This window comes from Neovison vison, chromosome 3, assembly GCF_020171115.1.
Source record: "Neovison vison isolate M4711 chromosome 3, ASM_NN_V1, whole genome shotgun sequence".
Lineage (NCBI taxonomy): Eukaryota > Metazoa > Chordata > Mammalia > Carnivora > Mustelidae > Neogale > Neogale vison.
In genome coordinates this window covers 37,860,454-37,881,203 of record NC_058093.1, presented here as the reverse complement: position 1 = coordinate 37,881,203, position 20,750 = coordinate 37,860,454, and the positions used below count along the sequence as shown (strand labels likewise).

The 20,750-nt window shown below is 40.9% G+C and overlaps 1 protein-coding gene across 2 annotated transcripts in view; it reads left to right on the top strand.

The window, feature by feature from the left end:
- Positions 1-20,750, top strand: part of PID1 (phosphotyrosine interaction domain containing 1) — a 230,661-nt gene that overhangs the window by 69,496 nt on the left and 140,415 nt on the right. Inside the window, exon 1 of one of the 2 annotated variants that reach the window (XM_044241773.1) lies at positions 20,122-20,151. The exons of the other annotated variant lie outside the window; for it this stretch is intronic. The gene's annotated coding sequence lies outside the window, so the exon portion shown is untranslated. Of the gene's footprint in view, positions 1-20,121; positions 20,152-20,750 lie in introns of those variants that run through there. 2 annotated transcript variants of the gene reach the window in all.

Genomic DNA, 20,750 nt, shown 5'->3' with positions numbered 1-20,750 from the left:
ATCAAATACACGAATGGTGGTACCATTTACTGAGATTGAAAGGACTCCAAAGAGAGGATGGCATATTTTTAAGATTTTATTTATTTATTTGACAGACAGAGATCACAGGTAGGCAGAGAGAGAGAGAGAGAAGGAAGGAGGCTCCCCGCAGAGCAAGAGCCCAATGTGGAGCTCAATCCCAGGACCCTGGGATCATGACCTGAGCTGAAGGCAGAGGCTTTATTTTAACCCACTGAGCCACCCAGGTGCCCTGGCATATTTTTAGAGAAAGATCTGTGTATTCTGTTTTGGCAGCATTAATTTTGACATACTTGCTCAGATTCAAATAAAGAAACTGAGAAATCAAGAAGTCAAATGTACTAATCCATATCCCAGAGGAGAAGTCTTGTCTAGGTGTATATGTTTGAGAGTTACTACAATATAGCTGGGATTGAAAGCTATAGAACAGAATGACATTACCTGGGATAGAGTGTGGACAGAGAGGTGGTCTGAGAACAGAGCTCCTTTGATGGTTACTCCTATGCTAGACCTTGAAATGGTTTATTACCACATCCACAGCTGCTCAGGACAGATGTTGAGAACATATTATTGTTTTACACCTTGTAAATGCTTGAAAGCTATTTATGATGCATATATAAACCCTGATAAATTTTGAAAGCATGCAAAAATTTCATGTGTTCTATTTTGTATCTTTCTAGTACAATGGGAAGGATAATAAATTTGGGGAAGATTTGTGCATATAGTTTCCAAGAAATATTTGTCTTGTTAACAATGCTTTTTCAGTATGCCCATATTTATAGCTTCATGTTACTTTAAACTTGAAGGCTATCAGGATTTTATTTGAAATTGGTTGAATTTTCATCAAGAACTCGGAAAAATCTCATTTCAGTTGTGCATTGGTATCACAGCTTTAAAACCTTGGATTTTTAAACCAGAACACTAGATTTTGAATGGATTGAGTTTTTCGGAGAAATTAAATGCAGGGCTGCTGGGTGGCTCAGTCAGTTAAAGGTCTGCCTTCTGCTCAGGTCATGATTCCAAGGTCTGAAGGTACAGCCCCAGGTTAGGCTCTCTGTTCAGCTGGGAGCCCGCTTCTCCCTCTCTCTCTGCCTGCCACTCCCCATGCCTATGCGCGCACTCTCTCTCTCTCTCTCTCTGTCAAATAGATAAAATCTTAACAAAAAAAAATGAAATGCATTTGAAAACAGCAATAAAAGAAAAACAATTATTTAATAAATAGTAAGATTCCATTATTTGAAGAATTACAAAGAAAGTGTGCAGTATAGACAAGACTGTGGTGCCCTCATCCTCCTAGTTCAAGAATCCCAAAAATAAAAGCAAGATGAATTATATTACTTGTCCTTTGTTATGGGAAGAAATTTTAATCTTGTTATGGTACCACGTTGTAATCATTTATCATCCAACACAATATGTTTAACACTAAGTGTGCATTGTTTCTATAATTTTACTTATTTTGTATTTGACATATATGGTGGTCAACCTGTGCCATAAGAAATGGAGCACTGGGTGTGGTGCAAAAAACAATGAATAGTGTTACGCTGAAAAGAAATAAAAAATTTTAAAAAATGGAAAAAAAAGAAATATATGATATATAGTATACAATTACGTAAGGTAGGTAAAGCATAATCATTTACTATTCTTAAATGATTTCACATTATTACAGTGTACCTTTTCTTTTTGAGTTTGATAGAGTCTAATTAGTATATTAGTATCTGATGACTTTTCACTGGATATTGGGTATAATTTCCAGTGCTTTAAAATGACAATGATAGTGTCCAAGAAGCTTTTTCTTTTCCCCAGTCATTTTGTTATAATTTTTTTTTACAGGTTTCCATGTACTATTGGGGGCTACCAATTTTTATCAGTTAAATCAACATTATTCCTTATATAATTGACATTCTTTGCATGTCTTTTTTATAGTTGATTCTTCAGTTTCTGAAAGTGGTTTCTTAGTGTCTCATAGTATTATCTGCCATTTTTCTTTTGAAATTTGAATATATTTTGTGTTATATCTTTTGATTGTCCATTATTTGACACATAAAGATGCACAATCATTGCTGTTTAATTGAAAATTTTGCTCATAGTATACAATAATAAATGTTTTTATCTTATATTCAATAATTGTCCTCTTAACATTTTGTCTATTTGCCATCCTTTCATTTTTAACTCACTTATGTAGTACTGTCAGTGTTACTTACTATAACATTTTACTAGTAAAAATTCAGTAAAAGATTTTTTTTAAAGATTTTATTTATTTGACAGAGAGAGATCACAAGTAGGCAGAGAGGCAAGCATAGAGAGAGAGAGAGAGGAGGAAGCAGGCTCCCTGCCGAGCAGAGAGCCCAATGTGGGACTCGATCCCAGAACCCTGAGATCATGACCTGAGCCGAAGGCAGAAGCTTAACCCACTGAGCCACCCAGGTGCCCCAAAAATTCAATAAAAGATTTATGTCAGCCCTAGGCAAAGCACATAATATACATTTTTAATAATCCATACAAAAACTTTGGGAGGTAGATATCGCACTATATGGTTTTGTTGTTGTTGTTTGTTTGGTTTCTTTTAAAGATTTTATTTATTTGACAGAGAGAGCCAGAGCCAGAGAGGGAACACGAGCAAGATGGAACACAAGAAGGAGAAGCAGGCTTCTTGCTGAGCAGAGAGACTGATGAGGGGCTCAATCCCAGGACCCTGAGATCATGACCCAAGCTGAAGGCAGATGCTTAATGACTGAGCCACTTGGGTGCTCTACTACTATATGGTTAAAGGAAGTGAGACACAAAGCATAAACATAACTTTTGTAGGATTAAATAATTCATAATGGTGAAGCTGGGGTTTTAAGCTAGGTCTGTCTGACCTTGAAGTCTGCTCTGCATTGTCTCTGAAGGAAGTTCTATATGTAGTTTGATTTGAGTTGTATGTAACCCAATCTGAGAAAGTTTAACCAGATAATTTGAACCATTTATATTTGTTGTTACAACTGATGTACTGGTAACCCTTTGGGTCATCTTATTTTGAGCTTTGTTTTTTCCATGTTTCTTTATACTTTATACATTTTAATTATACTTAATTCTGTTTTCTCCAGTAATCTGGAAAGGATAGATATTTTTTTATTTTTGAAGGTATAGATTCTTTAGTTATATTTGAAAAATGTTTTTGAAAAACCCAACCTGTATTTATTTTCATGTTAACAATGAAATTGTTTTTACTTCCTCTAAGTATAAAAAGGAATTCAACAAACTTTTATTTTCCTCTCCTCTATTTTCCAGTCTTTGAGAATATAACCTAAGGTTTTATACCCAGGCTATTATTGTTGACTTATTTTTGCATTATGCATCTTCACTTCCAAGAAATAGTTTTTGAGTTTTATCTTCAGGATATTATATTTATATATTAGTAATTTTTTAGATTCACTTTGATGTTTAATTGTGATGTAAAATCATTTAATTTAGTGATCAATCCTCCTATTGCTATACTTTTCCTACACTTGGATTCTTAATTTTGATACTTTTCTCACTTTCCATCTTTCACTACATTTATAAGAAGAGAAAGAAATGTGTGTGAAATGTATTTTAAATACTTCCATATAAATGGCCTCTTGGGTTGGTTCTTCATTGTTTTTATCAAAACCCATGCTCTGAGTAATATGCAGTTATGAAAAGAAATTAAGAATTATCTCTGGGACATATTGATAAGCTTAAAAAAGCTAAGTGGGAAAGGCTGTGTATGGTATCTTATTGTTTAAGGAAGGAAAGAAGAAATACATGGATGTGTGTGTGTGTATGTGTCTGTGTGTAATGGTAGTTAATAACACGATAAACTAAAGAACTAAAAATGGCAGTTACTATGGAAGAAGGAAAAGACAGAGTAGAGGTGCTGGGGATAGAAACTAGAATTTTATAAATATAGCAAAATTTTGCAGTAATTTACCTAATTTTAGATAAAATTGAAGCAAAATGAAGTGTTTAGTCTGTAAAAACTGAAAGCAATATTTAAACAATGAAAGCAACTCTGTATCAACTTGATGATTTAGCCTCATAGAAAAGAATTCATCTGGCTGTCATTTACTAGTGAGATTTAACCTAAAAACAAAGTCCCAAATCTGCAAAGATATCTGAAAATGCTTTTAGCAATAATTTGCTTTACTAATCTCTTTATAGTAATGAAATTGGCATCGTTTTTCTGAGCTGAGTATGTATGTTTCTCTCTACATGTGTATAATATATGCATGTATAAATGCAAGGTATATATGTATATGCGTATATTCATAATACATATATACCTAATCATTGTTTTATTCTAATACTGTACAATATTTTTCCCTCTATTATTCCTTTACAATATCCTGTGTGGTCATATACTCACACTCACATATACTGAAAGGTAGATAGTAGGCTATCTATAATATTTTTTATATATATTCTATATACATTATAAAATAAAGCAAATTAGTAATTAAGTGAATGTTATCAAAGAACAAAAATTTTAGTGAGTATACATAATCAAGAATTACATATGAACCTTGTATCCTAAATTTGATTTGGAAATATCTTTATATTTAGTGTAATCCTGCTATTATTTCAATTCACATTCTCCTTAGTTCTTAAAATTTGTTTCTCAGAGGTAATGTCATCTTATATGCTATTGAATTTGCAAAAATGGCTTTCTAAAAGTTTCTTCAAATTCATATATAAATAATACATGAAAGCTTGCTTTTTCATATAAGTTTTTATAATATTTTCTTTCTCTTGTTACATTTTTTCAAAGGCTCTGTGTTGTTACTTCTCTTTGTAAGAGAAATGCCTTAATTCATAAAGATTGAGGTAGTAATAAATCTTTTGTCTTCCAGGGCTTTAAACCAATTATTTAGTTTTTGTGTGTATGTGTCATTTTTTTCCTCTTCTGAACTCGAGATTAAATAGACATTTTGAAATTATTTTTTGAAAACTCAGAAGTTTCAGTATTCCCTTGGAATAGCTGTGGGTCTGCTCTAAGCCCAGAACAACAAATTAAATTTAATTCCCTCCTAGAATTTTCATTAGGTTTTCTGGACCATAGCTCAGTGGCAAGGGACTGGAGATTATTCTTGTTATGCACGGAGGTAATAAGTCCTCTTTGACAGTGTCTTTCCATTCCGCAACTTCAATACCTCTTCACAATATTGCTTGCCCTCTTGGGAAGCCATTTTGAAAATAACATATGGCTTCTTTTTCGTTTTCTGAAACCAGTGTTTAATTTGGCTGGGAGCAAATTGTACTTGACATTAATTCTACTTGTTTTTATTTTTGGAAAAGTGACTCTGAAAGGTCATTTTCCAATAGGACTACAATATAATTTTATTAAGTGCATAGTATTTATTACATGGTAATTAAATTCTTCACATACACACACACACACACTCACACAGGGCTTGACAAATAACAAAATGCAGCCCTTTTCTGTAATTCTCCAGAGACCTGACCCACAAGAGCAGCGATAGTATCATTTCTGTTTACTCGTGGTCTGTGTGGTAGACTAACAATGACTGCACATTTGTTGCTACTTCTCTTGGAAGATGGAGTCTAATTCCACTCCCTCTGAATCTGGCTTCACTTTATGACTTGTCCAATAAGATATGGCAGAACTTTCTCAGATTCCTGATACTGAGTCAGGAGCAGTGTTACAGCAACAGCTTCTGCCACGTCTTTTAGAACATGGTCTCTGGGCCCCAGCTAAGAGAGACTGACGACCCGGAGCCCATCTTGGGGAAGCCATGTGCAAGGGTTCTAGCCAACTTGAACTCAGCCTTTCCAGCCATGTCTCCTGGGTTTCCATGCATTATCTACTTTAATCCCCACACCAACCCTGTACATCACAGGTGTTATTATGATTTGTATGTTTACAGATGGGCAAATAGGCTTATATAAATCAGGAAGCTGGTTATATATGTTCTATAAAGTACATCTTTTATTTATTTTTTTAAGATTTTATTTATTTATTTGGGAGAGAGAGAGGATGAGAGAGAGACAGCATGAGAGGAGAGAGATCTGAGGGAGAAGGAGACTCCCTGCTGAGCAGGGGGCCTGATGTGGGACTTAACCCCGGGACTCCAGGATCACGACCTGAGCTGAAGGCAGTCACTTAACCAACTGAGCCACCCAGGTGCCCCTAAAATACATCTTTTAACCTCTAGTCTTCCATATGCTGTTTCTTAGATTCTTCATACTGTGGCTTGTGAATTATGGCTTCCTATTTATGCTGGTTCAAGAATAATTTCTTTTTTTATTGAACCAAAATACATTTCATAGTTATAAAGTAGTACAAAATTAGTCTTGTAGAGAGACCATATTGTGTTCAGTGCACTTGATTCTGCTGCTATTGATGTGTGGGGACAAGAGAAAGAGTCAGAAACATCAAAAGGTCCTTTTTTCGGTCTTTGGGCATGTGCTAAGGAGGTCACCCTCAAAAGTGTCAGGCACACCTTCCAAACAGAAACAGACTAAAGCAGCTGACACACAGTCCATAGAGATGGATCTTGGCAGAGAGAATAGAAAAGGTACTCCAAGGCCAGTTAGTGAATGGTCTTGTGCATAGAAAGAACGATTTCTTCATCTTAATTATTAGTTAAAAAAATTATCCCTATTTTTTTGTATTTTTTAATACTCCCTATTTTCTTCTATAATTTTTCTTTCTTTCTATGCTCTTCTTTATATAATGTGTGCTCATCCTCATGGAAGGAAGGAAGAAAAGAGGGGAGGACACCAGGAATACCACTAACATTCTTGGGGTGCCTTTAATTAGTCAGGCATTCTACTAGGTGCTAGCACCCTGTGCTATTAGCACAGAACATCTGTTTTTCCAGGTTTAAATTTTAAAGCTTTTAACATTTGAATTTTTTAGACCGATTGGGTTTCCTAAAGCTACGTGACTCGTAGAAGGTAGAACTGGATTCTGAATCCTTCTAAATCCCTATTTCTGACGCTATGCCTCACTATCTCTCCTAAGCCTGCTTTTTGGTTGGCAAGATTTATTTTACTTACATTTGACTTACCAATTCTTTTAAAAGCCCTAATCCAATTTAAGAGCGCTGATTCACATATTGCATGGCATTCCCTAGTGCTCTGAACTTATTAATTTTGGGGGAAGTATTAAGAGTCTAAATATAAGCTCATGAATGAACTTGCTGAGTGGATTGAAAAATACCCCTAAGCCTTTTAGGTCTTAGTTGCAGGGCACAAATTAGCTGCTGAATTCACATTTGCTCATGGTGAAGATCTCTTTGAGGCACTGGTGCATGTATCATTTTGTGTGTTTAGTGGGACTTCCTTTATAGATGGAACTGGCCTTTGCACTGTGTCAAATGAGCCCTGGACGAGGAACCCAGTTATATAAGAAGCCCCTTCCATCCTCATAACTGGTGTATGTTTGTGGCCTTGGAAACACCCTGTTTCCAGACCACTGAGCCATGTGGCTGAGTTGCTGGGTCCCTTTGCTTGATAGCTGTGAACAGTTTTGTCTAGCCCTGCCATTGCTAATGGGGGCCACTCTGCCTTCCTCCCAGGAGGTATTTGGCAATGCTTAGAGACAACTGGGAGATACAACTGTTATCTACTGGGTAGGGACCAGGGATGCTTCTAAACAACCAGTCATGCCAGGAAAACCCCACAACAAAGATTTTTGGGGTCCAAATGTTTTTTTCATTATTGCTTCACTTAAGATGTTTTTCCCTAATAATACCCATCCCAGTGAATTTTACTATATGATACTATATAATGGTTTCTGTATTGAAGTTATATCTGTGATTCATATATAAAAAGAGTAAGGCTTTTTCAGCACCCCCCCCGAACCCATTTGCCTCCATGGGGCCATACAACCCCCAACGAGAGTACATGCTCCCATGGTAAGCATGAGAATAGAGAGGCTTGGAAAGAACCCATTTCACAAATAATCCTTGAATAGGACAGAACAGAAACCAAACCAAACAAAACAAAAAAGAAAATGGGAAAAGTCAGTATGCCTAGGAAATTAAAGAGAGTGCTTGGAAGCAAACTGTCTGTCTCGTGCAGTACCATCAGTAGTCAACTGTAATTTGCAGGTGGGTGGATGGAACAGGTTCTCACTTTCTCTTTCTCCTGCCCCTCAACAGGCACAAAAGCCCCCAAGTTCTCTCTCCATACAATCTACAGGTAGGAATTCAAGGATCAGGTCCTATCTCTACCTGCCCATCTCCCTTCTGGTTGGTCCATGAGTGGGCATCTCTGTTTTGTTAATTCATTTTAACAGTCTTCAGTGATGTCTATTCAGTATTTAGCAATGTACCCAACACTGGGGTGGCCCCCAGGCAGACAGATGTGGGCCTGTCCCACTGCAGCCTGTGGTGTAGCCCAATGTGGCCCAGCTCTCTCTAGTCACATAGTACAATCAACAGCACTTTGATATTCTCCACTATTTTTACATACCTGGATGCTAACCAGAGCATTTACTCCCAAGTGTCATTAAATCGACCCATCTTATTAGGTAATACATTTATTTAAAAAGGAATATCTTTGTCATTGCTTTCATGGGAACCTCATCTCACTGCCATAAATAGAAGGAAATGACCAAAATAAAGTAGGAAAAAAATAAAATAGTTGACCAGATATTGTTTTCTGAGGGCTCTGAGCTTGGAGCTGTTACTCTGGGCTAAAAAGGAAGATTTACATGTAAGAAAGGTGTTCAGGAAACCGGCACCAAACCAGACTGTCACCTTGATATGATTTGAAAGGGAATTGAAGTGGGCATGACTTTCACCCGAGGTGATTCAATACTACATAATGCTTTCTCCGTGTCCTAAAATCGTCTCCTGTACCCTAAGTGTCTCTCTTATATTTTGGGAAACATTTGTTGGGCTCAGCCCAGTCAATCTTATGTCCCTGCCTTTTCTGCCCCTGAATGGCCCATCCCATGTGGTCGCCTCAGTAGTGAACTGTAACTATTTCAAATTTCTTCTTTTTCGTTGTGTGTCTAGTCCCAAGCACCGGGCCCGACACAGAGCAGCGGCTCATGGTTTACTTCTAACTTGCAAGGTCCAAGGATGTGCTCTCATGGTGCGTCGCCCCAGGTAATCCACAGGGGGCGCTGCTCCGAATGAGGGTCGAGCGCAGGTCCGTGAGCAGAGCTTGGTGGGGGGAAGGGAGGCCTCCACCTGCCATTGGCTGAGGTGTGCAAGGGCAGCGCACCCAACCGCCACGTTGCTGCTCTGTATAAGGGAAAGGAGATGCAGATGAATAAATAAGGAGGAACTTGTGCTTCTCAGATATTCCTCAGAAGGATCCTCTTTGTTCTGAGGAGCACTTACCAGTAGTTGTCATTGAGAGCAATCTCATACAGAGGAAAAATAGACTTTACATAAATATTTAAAAGCAGGCTTATGGAAGACCAGGAGGATTTAAGGAGTAATTATTTCATATAATCATCTCTTGTGGTGGAATAAGGATGTAAAAGTCAACATTTCTTTAGCCAAACGGAGTTCTGAGTGGTGCCACCTTCCTTCCCCTCCTTCTGGCATTTCCTTCTCTCCTCACTTTCCTCCCCAATTCTTCCTTCCCTTCCCCCTTTCCTCCCTTCCTCTTTCAGGAAAGCAGTAGATGTACCCCAAGTCATGCAGCTGTCTTCCTCTTGGGTGGGGGTACTGGTCGACCGTCGTGACCACCAGAGAACGAACGGAAGCTGTCCACAGGAAGTTAAAATTTCTTCTTTTTCGTTGTGTCTAGTCCCACACACCGTGCCTGGCACAGAACAGCAGCTCTGTTAAAGCGTGCTTATGAAAGACCACTTTATGAGTTAAAGTGGGGAGGGTTCTGGGTCGATGCCTAACATCTCTGTTTTCGAGATGAAGAAACCTGGGGAGAACGAATGACTTCACTCAGTCACATGCTTTTGTGGCCACAATTGTGTGTGTTTGGTGACATGTAATTTGTGGCGTGTGTCATGACTGATGAGGTGCTATGGTTTTAAAAGGCAAAGGAGAAAGGAGGAGTAGGAACAGGACTAGTTTGCCACTCAGCACATATTTTTTGGGCCACTTCAGTGGTGTGACGGAGTAAATGCCTGGTGAGAGCAGCGGAGTGGAACTGGGCGAGAAGGCAAACAAACTTAGGAAACTCGGTGTTGCTATGGAAGAGATGAGGGAGATGAGAAAAATGGCTGTAGGGGGTGGGCTCAAGAGAGGATTTTATTTTAGCCATAGAAAATTGTAGCATATCTCGTGCTTATGGACCTGAGCCTGTAGAGAGGGGAACATAAAAGCTGGGAGGGTGGAGAATTGCTGGAAAGGTGTCCCTGAGTGGGCAGGAGAGGATGGAGTCTGTGTGTGCGAGTGGATCCATCAGTGATGCCTAGGGGCGAAGGTGCTGCATCTGGAGAAACATGAGGCAAGACTCCCAGGACAATCCTGAGGACTGTATGCTTAGAGGGGTTCTTTTTGGCGGGACACCGACTTCCTTAGAGAAACTGAAAGTGTATTAGTCTCCTAGGGCTGCTGTAACAAGGTATCACAAACGAGATGCTAATGTATATTTATTTATTAGAAGGAATTGGCTCATGAATTAAGGAAGGCTGGGAAGTCCTAAGATACCGGTTGGCAAGATAGAGACCCAGGGGAGCTGATGGTGTAGTTCTAGTCTGAGTCTGATGGTCTGAGAATCAGGAAAGCCAAGGGTCTAAATTCTAGTCAGAAAGCAGGCAGGCTCAAAATCCAAGAAGAGCTGCTGTTTGGGTTAGGGTCCAGAGATAAGGGAAGATTGATGGCTAGCTTGAGACAGACAGGAAGAATTCTCTCTTACCTGAGGGTGGGTCAGTCTTTTTGTTCTACTGAAGTCTTCATCTGATTGGGCAAGGCCGACACACATTGGAGAGAATGATCCAGTTTACTCAGCTGACATGATTTAAATGATAACTGCATCTGGAAAACTCCTCACAGACACACACAGAATAATGTTTGGCCAAATATCTGGGCACGTCACAGCCCAGTCAAGTTGACCCATAAAAAGAATCACCGTAAGTGGCTTAAACCAATCATTTGTTCCCTCACATTTTTGGAGGCTAGAAGCCTGAAATCCAGGTGTTGGCAGATTTTGTTCTTCTTAGTGCTTCTGAAGGAGCATCTATTCCTTGCCTCTTCCTTCCCTAGCTTCTGGTGGTTGCTGGAAATCCTTGGCATTTCTTGGTTTATAGACGTATAATTCCAAGCACTGCTTCTGTTGTCACATAGCATGTTCCCTTGTGTGTCTGGGTCTGAATTTCCCTCTTCTTAGGAGGACACCAGTCATTGGGTTAGGATGCACCCTAATCCATATAAACTTACTTTTACCTGCTTATGCCTACAAATACCCTATTTCCAAATAAGATCATATCCACACTATGGAGTATTATGCCTCCATCAGAAAGGATGACTACCCAACTTTTGTAGCAACATGGACAGGACTGGAAGAGATTATGCTGAGTGAAATAAGTCAAGCAGAGAGAGTCAATTATCATATGGTTTCACTTATTTGTGGAGCATAACAAATAGCATGGAGGACAAGGGGCGTTAGAGAGGAGTAGGGAATTTGGGTAAATTGGAAGGAGAGGTGAACCATGAGAGACTATGGACTCTGAAAAACAATCTGAGGGGTTTGAAGTGGCGGGGGGGTGGGAGGTTGGGGTACCAGGTGGTGGGTATTATAGAGGGCACGGCTTGCATGGAGCACTGGGTGTGGTGAAAAAATAATGAATAATGTTTTTCTGAAAATAAATAAATTGGAAAAAAAAAAAAGATCATATCCACAGGTTCCCGAGGTGACGACTTCAAACATATCTTTTTGGGGGTGGGAGGAGGACAAAATTCAGCCCATAACAGGGACCACGACCCGCAGCGGAGAATGAGGATGGGGAAGAGAAGGTGTAAAATAATCAAGTGAGACTGTGTGAGGGTAAGTGATTGACAGAGTACAGAGAGGATGGTGAGAAGCCTGATGTGCCTGCTTGGGTTTATGGTCATGAAATTCATACAAGAGCAGCCAGCTTGATCTTTTGGAAAGATCCAGCCAGATGCATCTCTGTGCATGCAGCCTTGACTGGAGCGGAAGTTTGGTTTTCCAAGGGAGTTGGATGAGGTGAGCATTGTAAGTGGGTGAAAAGAGGTTGTTGGGAGGAATCGACCTCAGATATGGAGCTGGGTAAGGAATGCTGAGGCTAGGAGAAGGGTAGATCATAGGAAACAGGTGGTGGATGAATGGGTTGAGGTCCCTGTCCGGTTGAAGACGGTGGGAGTCCCAGGTATTCACTGGAGTGAGCTGAGGATATGAGATCTTAGCCAGAGACTTCGATGTTTAAGATGGAGCCTGGACAGTGGCCTCTGAGAATCAAAGATTTTAAATAAATTTCCTAAAACCACTCTGCTATTGTTTTAGGGAGATTCTTACATTATATCTGATTATGGCATTTCATCTCCTTGCCCTAGGCAAATTCAGATGGTTATTAATTTTCATAACAAAAAAGTAATCTGTTCATGGTGCTTGCTCTATTTCTTGCCTTCATCACCTAAGTGAGAGACATCTCTGGCCATGTTTACAAAGAGAAATAAAGCAGAATTTCATTTCTGAGCAGTTTGATTGCAATTCAGTGGTTCATGACTTAGAAATGTAAAAGTAAGTTGCTAAGGCTATCATAATTATGAACTGGAATCCTTTGATTATCAGTGGAGATGCTTTCCTTGTAAAAATATTTCGGGATAAAGCTTTACTGGGACTTTGTGGCTTCACTGTCATCTTTTATTATTTGTAATGTGGTAGTGGATCTGATTCCCGAATATATTTACTGACAGATCATTAGATCTTGCCAGACTCTTCCGCCAAATTCTCATGGACTTCTCCTGGCCCACAGAATACAATGCTGTTTTTTTTCTGACCTGACCCATATCTGTTTTTTCCAGCATCATCTTCTGTGTTCACCTTTTTGTACCACGTATTTTGGCCAAACTAGACTACCTGCTGGTTCCCAAATACAAGGTCTCCTTTTTTCTGCCGGGTTATGCCTCTTCTTGTCTTTGGCCTTGTCCTATTAACATCCTGTTCTCCCATGGGACCTTCAAGGCCCTGATCAGAGGCTTCCTTGTGTATCAGGTTTCCCTTTTGTCTTGTGACTCTCAAATATTAGTGTGAATCAGAATCACCTGAGAGGCTGGAAGAAGGCAGATGACTCAGTCTCATCCCCAGAATTTCCAATTCAATAGATCTGGGGGGTGGGAAAGCCTGAGAACCTGCCCTTCCAATGAGTTCCCAGGTGATACGGATACTGGAAGTCCTGAGGCCACACTTCAAGAACTTGTGCTAAAAGCTGAAATGTTTTTGCTTACGTTGACATTTTAGAGACTTTTTCCCCTGCCTTGAACTTCATTCTCATGCCAAGCATAATATTAATGCTAGTTATTAAGCAATAATGATTTATCCCATGCCTTTTCTATGCATACAGATTATGTACATTGGAAGGATTACTGATTTCCAATCAACTACAGTATTTGCAACACCTGAGATTTTATTGAACATAATTTAATCTCGAATGAGTCAAGAGGCACCTCTGTTCTATGCGTTGCCTAAGGTGTATTATTCTAAATGTCAATTCCAATTTTATGGTATGCCAGATAAAATTAGGTCATTTGAACTTTTCATGAATGTTGATAAAGCAGAGATTTAAAAAACAAGAGAGACTTTGGATTTGGAACACGTTTACAGAATGCATATGGATGGAATTATTGGCATTTATTAGAACTACAGGAGACTTATCTAGTCCTTTGGACCTGGCGCTTGTGTTTGGTGCAGATTTGGGCTTGTGCTGGGTATTGTGGGGGGGCAGGCATGTCTTGTGAGGGGCTCTGTCGAGAAGAGGGATAAGGTGAGTCCAGACAGAGGGGGTTGGTTCTGAGCAAAGGTCCTTCTGGTCAAGAAGGGTCCAGTCTCTTTTGTGGCTTTGTGACTCCCCATGCACAGCTAAGTCCAGGACAAACAAATGACCTACACACAGCTGCCTTTGCTTAAATCAGCTCAGCAGACTGTGTTCTTGTGCAGCCAGATAAAATCTGGCATTTACTTTGTATCTAGTGACCTTTGCTTTTAGGAGAGATTTTTTTTTTTTTTTTTTAAATCTGGGAATCTTGCATGATTGAGTTTTATAATAATGTTGCATTAAAGGGAAACTACAATTGCCAATAGGTTAGTAATAAGAATGGTTCATTTTTTTAAAAAAGGGACTCCATCCCCGTGTATAAATGGTGTTAAAACTTAAGGGCAATTTTTACTTAACACTTCCTTTTGTGTCGTTTTTCTCCCCCAGCTTCTCTCTCTCTTTGGTGTTCCCTATTCATCACCCCATGTTAACAGTCTGGCTTTCTGGCTCTGGGAGAAGCATTTTCTTCATGGGACATAAGAGAAGCAGCTTGAGGAGCGCAGACGCTTGCTAATGTCTTAGAAGGAAGTGATGGAATTCACAAAGTGATGGATTCACTTAGATGGAAGTGAATTAGTTCCATATCTGAAGGGCCGGTGGGGGCTGATAGGAGCCATGAGGGTCCCCCGTCTGTCTGCAGGCTGGTTTTCATGGACCAGCCAGTTTCTGGCCAGTTCCCTGCTCTTCCATCTATGTGGGAAACCCAGGATTTGCAAACCTGCCCCGTGTGGATAGGGTAGGGTACCCGCCTTAGGCTAGGGAGAGGCAGCCTTCAGCTCAGGAGCCCTCAAGAGCTGCCGTGGGCCCAAGGCGAGTGAATTTTCACCCTCTTGTTCTAAACACATGCGAACCAGAGGAAAGAGGGGGCAAATGAGCCAGCAGTTGAAGGAATTATGTGCAGTTTCTTTGGACAGAGTGTTCACCTCTGACCTTTACAAAGGGGACCTAGCATTGGGCTGGGTCTTAGTCTCTATATAAAGTCAAGTTGAGCCCCACCCTGAGCTGATGGATTCTTTACACAGTCTGTGCACGTGCCCTGCCATCTTGGCCTTTCCTGGCTCTAGCCCAGTGCACAGACGTGGCCTACCTCCCTTTCACATCTTTTTCTGATGCCCTCAAAGCATCAGAAGATCCTTCCCTCCTACCGTGCTTAGACACGCATAGTCTCCTGCATGTAGTGTGGCTCTATATATTTGAAATGGAACTGGTAAAAATTAATTTCCATTTGGGCAAGTCACAGTGCCTTTGTAAATAATAAAATACATTTAATTGAATATAACGAATAAATATACACAATAAAGGAACAGGATGTTTTTATCCTGACCAATTATAGGTAATGAACCATGCAGTTTAGGGCACGATTTCGAGGAGGGCTTGAGTAGCTGAGAAAGATGGTTATACAGTAAAAATTAAGGATGAGAATATAGAACAACAGTAATGAAAAAATTGTTACCTGTATTATTTTTTTTCTTTAAGAAAACTGATTGAAGAAAATGAAACAAAACCCTTAATGGCCACTATTGAATCAAGATACCTTGAGATTGTCAGATCGTGGGTTTGGGGTACTGAGGACTAATGACCGCCAGACTCAAGAGGTAGCCCAGCATGCTCAGCCGTGGGCTGGCTTACCCTTAGTGATGTTGTGGGTCTGCTGTGGTCACTGTCCTGAGGATGGAGAGCCCCAAGTGGTGGGGGGTGTGGATCACAACGTCAGTTCACGACCACCTCAAGTAGAAGTTCTATTTCCTTTAGCTTCTGATAATATAAAAGCATGGTAGTGGAGGGATTTGATAAAGAGAATTGGCCCCATATTTGGATTCAGTGGATATGCAGTTTTAGAAAGAGGGAATAGTAGAAACCCAGCCCTGGTCTCTGACTTTGACCTCTGCACCGATGCTGGGGCTGAAATGGGCATGCTGGAGAGAGGAGACAGTTCCCAGGGAGGGGCCCTGGAGAAGACAAGTAGTCTAGTTTTAGGCATTTTGACTTGGGCATTTTAATATCTTTCATGTGAATCCTTTTCTTATCAGAAGCCCAAAACAGCCGTCTTTGGAATTCACCCATCAACGAATAGGTCGCCAGTGGAAATAGGTCACTTGGTGTTTCAGAGAGTTAAAAAGAATAAATATTGAAATCTAGTATAATGAGGAAGGATTGAGGAAAGCAAAAAATAAAAACACGACAAAACAGAACAAAAGCCAAAGGAAGAAAAGAGCAGTCCTAGTGTTGAATGCCATTGGCATTGGAGTAATGATCCGCTTTACAATAGTGGCCAACATCCCCAGCTCTAGCCCGTGTGAGGACCTGTGATGCTAGGCACTCTGCCTGTTTTACTCAGTTAATCCTATGTAGCTCTGTGAAGTGTAGACACTGTCTCTGTCCCCATCCTAGATGAGCAAACTCACCTAGGGGATGCGGAAGTTGGGGAGGTTAAGTGAACTCCCAAATTCATGCATCTTCTGTTTTACGTGAGAGGGTTGAGAAAACATTAAGAGCAACAGATGGCACAGAAGAGGACATCCATCAAGCACCATTAAACTTAGGTTTGGCTGATGTGTACACTGTATGTTACAGGAAAAGACCTTGTATTATTAAGTATCATTAGCGCTATCTGTTCCAACAAGAGTTTTTGAAACTTGCTGAGATACAGGCTTTTGAATTTCAGGGCCTAGTTACCTAATAGAAACAACATATAGCACAAGTTGTGTTGGGAATACATGCTGAATCCAGGAACTAAAAATCATGGGCCACCCAGGCAAAGTCTGCTGGTTATGTGACTGTGAGTTGAGGCAAGGCAGGGAAGCTCGGAGCCAAATGGAACCAATTAAGGTACACTTGGACATGGACCTGAGGTTGTTTAGCAAGCCTATTTGCTGGTGGAGAGTCACGTTTCTTTACCCTTCTTATTTGTAATTTAATTTGCTAATTGTCTTTAAGGAAAAAAAAGGTTGTAGGAACTTTGGCTGAAAGTGCAAAAATTCAGATTTTATGAGCATGTTGAATGCAAAGAAGGAAATATAAATTTGTTCTAAATTTACACACGGACTATGCACCTGTTTTGAATTTGTAGCCTTGAAAGATGTCACTTTTTAGAATAGGCACAGGGAGCCTGTGCTGTACTTGAGGCAGGTAATAGGAGGCGGCAGGCATGGGGATAGCAAAATCCATCTCCAGTAATTGCAGAGTTCCCCTGCCGCCTCCAGAAGTCCCCGTTTGGCATCAGTAGAAGGCTTTATGGAGAAATTGCACCCAGCCCTCCCAAACTTACCTTTGTGGCTGCAGATATAGCAAAGTCCATCTGGATCTGTTTCCTGAGAGAGGAAATGAATGGAATGCATGTCACATGTATCATGCAGTTGTAATACCATGATTATTCATGTTCATGCTGTAAAAATATCTTTTCAAGTAACTCTAAACCATAATGTTGAGTGGCTTATGTTTAGGTCGATAACTGAAGGTGGTGAGCAGAGGCTATGATAAAAAATGATCTTACCGGGGCGCCTGGGTGGCTCAGTCAGTTAAGCATCTGCCTGCTTGTCCCTCTGCCAGCACTCCCCTTGTTTGTGCTCTCTTGATCTCTCTCTCTGACAAATAAATACATAAAATCTTAAAAAAAAAAACCAAATAAAGGAATGGTCTTACTTGTTTTAGATCAAAAGAAAATTTGTGTAAGACCAGTGGTCCTCAGAGAAGGGTGTGTGTGGTGTGAGGGTGGGATTATATTAGAATCACTCACTTACTCCCTTCCGTTGTCCTTCCTTATGTTGTCCTGCAGGACGGGAGTGGGAACAGTTTGCCCGCCATGTGCATTTGAAAGTTCTTTCCACTTGATTCTGCCCTAAACCACTCTTTTCGGGCTGGCTGCTTTTGTTTGGTTGTTGTCGTCGTTGTTTAGTGTTTGAAAGTTTTTATTAAGTGTCTTTTTAAAAAAAAATTATTTGAGAGAGAAAGACACAGTGAGAGAGGGAACACAAGCAGGGGGAGAGGGAGAGGGAGAAGCAGGCTCTCCGCGGAACAGGGAGCCAGATGTGGGGCTTGATCTCAGGATCCTGGGATCATGACCTGAGCCGAAGGCAGACACTTAGCGACTGCGCCATCCAGGCGCCCCATTTATTAAGTGTCATCTTGCTGCTGGGAAATGCAGTAATGTTGTTCACAGAGACCCATGATAGTTTTTATTGACAAGCTAATTGATAAACAAGAACAGCTTGAAATAATAAAAAAAATTATATTTAACAAGAGAAGTATGGCCTGGGACCCTAATAATGAATCACTCACTCGAGCTCTTTGTTTAATCCAGTGTTTGCTTGCATTTCTTATTATGAAACACTCTGAGCCGTGAGGGAAGCCTGGCTAAGACTGCGGTGGGGTTGAATTTTAACGACTTCTGTGAGATTTTGGTAACTTTAAATCGTGTCTATAAGCATGATGTTCTGGTTATTTATTGCACTGTAACAAATCACCTCAGACATTCGCTGTGTAAAATAGTAATGGTCATCTGTTTTGTTCACAAATCTGCAATTTGGACAGGACTCTGGTGGGGGGAGGGTGCTCAGCTGAGGCAGCTCTGCTGGGGCTAAGAGGCCACTTCAAGATGGCTTCTTCCTGTGGCTGGCGAGTTAGTGCTGGGTGTCAGCTAGGAGCTGAGGGGCGTTGTCCTGTTCTCCACAAGCACCTCTCCTTGGGCCATTCAAACTTCCTCATAGCAGAGCAGCTGGATTCTGAGATTTAGTGTTGTAAGAACAGCCGCTGGAGGCTGCCAGTCTGCTAGAAGTTGACTAGAGATGACATAGACCTGAGCTGAGGTCTGCTCTTGAGGTGAGGAGTGTCAAAGAATTTGCAACCATCTTTAATCTACCCCGGACTGAATCAGACCACTTATCTTTGCCTCTGTAAGCTGTTCACTTTTGTATCTTTTGACATCTCTCAGGGTACTTCTTTCCCTGAACTGTCCCCCCCAACCCCTGACATTTTTTCATGTATTTTTCAGAGAGGGCAAAAGTTAGTTCTTGAAGGGAGGAGGATCTTAGATATTACAGTGGGACAATCTATACCATAGAACGTAAACAGATATGCAATATATCTGTGGTATTAAAATTTCATGGGGGTGAGGGAGGCAATTAGGAAAAAAAAAAGTCTAAGAAGCCTCCTTAGGGGGAGAGAGAAGGTAAAAAACTTTGAGAAACACTGCTTTACTTCTAGGCCAGATGTGTTCACTTCTCTTCCATAAAACCTATCCCAATCCAATCCCGGCAAAGTTAATTGTTCGTTTTCATATACTTATAGAAATTTTATTCATATGTCTGCAGTGTATTTAAGCTGGTCGGTGATGCCTTTTTCTCTCTTATTTGACCGAGAACTTCCTAGATACGTAATACCATGTACCTGCAGTATGCCTATAATCCATATTTAGTGAGTTGAATTAAAATGGACTAAGGAAATTAGGTTTTCTCTTGGTTTGGGTTCTTCCAGAAGTAGACCTTGAGGTAAGGATTAAAGCATCAAGTAGTAGCCTCTTGGAAAGTGAAGGAAATGCTGGGGTGGGGGGTACAGGGAGGTGGGACAGGGAAGGAGAGGAAGCCCGTGAAGGGAATGCTATCAAGCCAGCTGCCGCCTGTGACCAGTGCTCAGTCCTGTGGGGGATATGCTCAGAAATGTAAAAAGTCAAAACCAAAACTAAACCCAAACAAAAAAGCTTCAGAGCTCAGAGTCAGACCACTTGTGGAGCTGAGGAGCGGCAGGATTTACACTCTCACTCTCTGCCATTCGTTGACTGAAGACTCCCAGGGTTGTCAATGGGCTGCGCTTGGCTTCTGGGACAAGCCCCAGGCAGAGAGAAGCAGGCCCTGCTGGTGGAAGTCGGAAGCGGGAAGGCTGAGGGCAAAGGCAGAGCAGCGAGAGTATAAGCTGGAGGCTTCCTTAGCCCTGAAGCCCTGAACTAGTCAGAGGAGAGGTGATGAGAGGTTTTTGTTTGGAATGGGGAACTCTGACTTTCTCGCTGTCAGTTTCCCTGGTTGAAGTTCAGCCACGTGAAGACAGGAAACACACCAGTCTTCTTCAATACTGTGTGCTCCGCAGAGTCCCTGACTCAGCCAAGTAGAGGATTAATGAATAAATGGCTGACTAAACCAGCACTAGGGTTTAAGAGGTACGTTCTTTATTGTGTTCCAGTTCAAAGGAGGTCAGAGCAGGTAAGGCACAAGCTGGTAATGAAAGCTGACAAGTGTCAGGTGCAATTCGCCTTTAAGAACTCTTAGGAACAGACAGACGAGCTACAAGGGAGATCCGTTCCTGGGGGTGGCCTGGGCTGCTTACTGAACCACTGGCATTTTTGTGACTGAGCGGTCAAGGGTCATATTCAGGCCCACTGAACTCGGACAGGCCTATGCACTTTCCTGGGTGTCTTGTCCTGAGGAATTTACCATATTAAGTTCAGGAGCAATGAAAACAAGTAATGTTGACTGGCCGGTGAAAAGACTATGCCTCAATGAGCTTGTGATCTTGGAGAATTGACTTAGTGTATACCTTTCCTTTCCGTCATGGGTTGAATGGTGTGGCCCTTCCTCTCCCTTCCTCCCCCACCAAAAAAAAAGATATTTTGGAGTCCCAACCCTCAGTCCCTCAGAATGTGACCTTACTTAGGGTCTTTGCCGAGGTAAAGTTAAAATGAGGTCATTAGTGTGGGACCTAATCTAATACGGTGTCCTTAGAAATTTGGACTTGGAAGCAGACACATGTAGAGAGAAGGTGTTGTGAGACAGAAAGACAGGGTAGCCATGCCTATCTACAG